The sequence below is a fragment of the Selaginella moellendorffii genome, unplaced genomic scaffold (assembly GCF_000143415.4).
Source record: "Selaginella moellendorffii unplaced genomic scaffold, v1.0 SELMOscaffold_68, whole genome shotgun sequence".
Taxonomy (NCBI): Eukaryota; Viridiplantae; Streptophyta; class Lycopodiopsida; order Selaginellales; family Selaginellaceae; genus Selaginella; species Selaginella moellendorffii.
The window spans coordinates 113119-115618 of NW_003314329.1; the positions used below are offsets into that span (position 1 = coordinate 113119).

General features: G+C 51.9%; 1 pseudogene; it reads right to left on the reverse strand.

Annotated features, from left to right (window-relative positions):
* Positions 1 to 2499: 2499 nt before the first annotated feature.
* Position 2500, reverse strand: part of LOC112340653 — a 119-nt pseudogene continuing 118 nt past the window's right edge.

Here is a 2500-nt window from a genome sequence, read left to right on the forward strand (position 1 = left end):
AAAGGCACACACCACCCCACATCAGGAGGATTAACTGCCAGCCAGCCCACCACCACCGCACGCAAAGATCCGAGTCTCCCGGCTTTCACCAGGACCCGTCCCAATGCGCATTGTGGTGGCGAGCAGGGAGTGTGATGTTGCAGGTAGCAAAAGCAGAGCCACGAGCCAAAGCCAGAAGCCAAAGCCCACTTTGAGCTCGCCCCGCACGCAGTATACCACGTGAAGAGCACTCGCTCGCCCGGATTCGGACCCGGACTCGGACTCCGAGTTCAACTCGGACTCCACCTCGGCTACCCGACCTCCAACACCCACACTATCCCTACTATACTTTTGGAATCCCCCACAGCCCCCCCCCCCTGGGAGACACACGCTTTGGGCTTTCACCCCACAGCATGTATTAGTGTTCGGGCTTAGAATCTGGAAGTGCTGCGACTTCTGCAACATCAACAATGAAAAAGTGGTCATTTTTTCTTACTTTTTTTTTCCGAGTGTCACGAGACGACTCCTAGGAGCGGATGACACGTGGCACACTGTTCATGCCATGTAACATGTGCCGTTTTTAGTGGTTTTTCAAGGTAAGAGTCACGTGACATATTTCGAGCTTGGTGTCATGGTAGTAAATGTAGTGTTGCCAACTCATATTTCGGCTAAAGTTGGATGTTTTTGAGTTGTTTTTTTTCGTAGTAACTTATATCGCCACGTGTTATTCCACGTGCTCTAAAGATGGCACACTGGCTCAATGTATGGAACGCAACACTATGCCATGTGCAAGCGTAGGGTTTAGGGTTTAGGGTAGGGTAGGGTTTGCCACGTGGCATACATTTTGAGCAATTTATATGCCATGAGCTATACCTTTTAGAAGGTGGCATTCAGACGGATGGTTTGGATGAGGTGGCATGCCACGTGGCATACTTTTATGTACTTATAGCATGCCACGTGCCAAACCCTTGGAGAGGTGGCATCTTGGAGGTTGCATGCCACGTGGTAAACCCTTGGAGAGGTGGTACCTATGGATGCCACATGGCAAACCCTTGGAAAGATGGCATCTTCGAGGTTGCATGCCATGTGACAAACCCTTGGAGAGGTGGTACCTATGGATGCCACGTGGTAAACCCTTGGAAAGGTGCATCTTGGAGGTTGCATGCCACGTGGCAAACCTTTGGAAAGGTGCATCTTGGAGGTTGCATGCCACGTGACAAACCCTTGGAGAGGTGGTACCTATGGATGCCACGTGGCAAACCCTTGGAAAGGTGGCATCTTGGAGGTTGCATGCCACGTGACATAACATTGGAAAATACCTCTTCTGCACTTGTATGCCACGTGGCATACCTTAGGCCCCGGACATGTCCGGGCCCAGATATGTGGGTCCCCAGACATGTCGGGCCCCAGATATATCCGGGCCCCGGACATGTCGGGCACCCGATATGTCGGGCCCCGGACATGTCGGGCACCCAGAGATATCGGGCCCCGGACATGTCCGGCCCCGGACATGTCAGGCCCTGGATATATCCGGGCCCGGACATGTCTGGCCCTGGACATGTCAGGCACCCGATATGTCGGGCCCCAGACATGTCGGGCCCCGGATATATCCGGGCCCCAATATGTCCGGCCCTGGACATGTCGGGCCCCGGATATATCCGGGCCCGGACATGTCCGGCCCCGGACATGTCGGGCACCCGGACATGTCAGGCCCCGGATATATCCGGGCCCGGACATGTCTGGCCCCGGACATGTCAGGCACCCGATATGTCGGGCCCCGGATATATCCGGGCCCCAATATGTCCGGCCCTGGACATGTCGGGCCCCGGATATATCCGGGCCCGGACATGTCCGGCCCCGGACATGTCGGGCACCCGGACATGTCAGGCCCCGGATATATCCGGGCCCGGACATGTCTGGCCCCGGACATGTCGGGCACCCGATATGTCGGGCACCCGATATGTCGGGCCCCCGACATGTCCGGCCCTGGATGTGTCTAGCCCTGGATATATCCGAGTTTTATTTTGACACGTGGCATGGTCTTTGGTTTGATCTCATAGAGTTTTATTGTTTTCAATGTGTGCCACATTGACACGTGGCATGCCCTTTGGTTTGTTCTCATAGAGTTTTATGGTTTTCAATGTGTGCCACATTGACACGTGGCATGTGCTTTGGTTTGTTCTGAGTTTTATGGTTTTCAATGTGTCACATTGACACGTGGCATGCCCTTTGGCTTGTTCTCATAGTTAGAGTTTAGTGTCCTTGACCTTGTATGCCACGTGACACACATATGTTTGGACTTGCTTGCCATGCCACGTGGTGACAATCACCAACACATTATTTCTAACTTATATCCTAGTTAATAACTAGCTAACGACACAATTTGGCAAATACACCTTACATTCACAATTGTAAGTAGTATTTAAAGACCATACACTTATATGCTATGGAAAAATACTCAAAGTTTATATATTAAAACAGTGATCTTACAAAAATAAATGACTTGTAAGGAAAAAAAAAA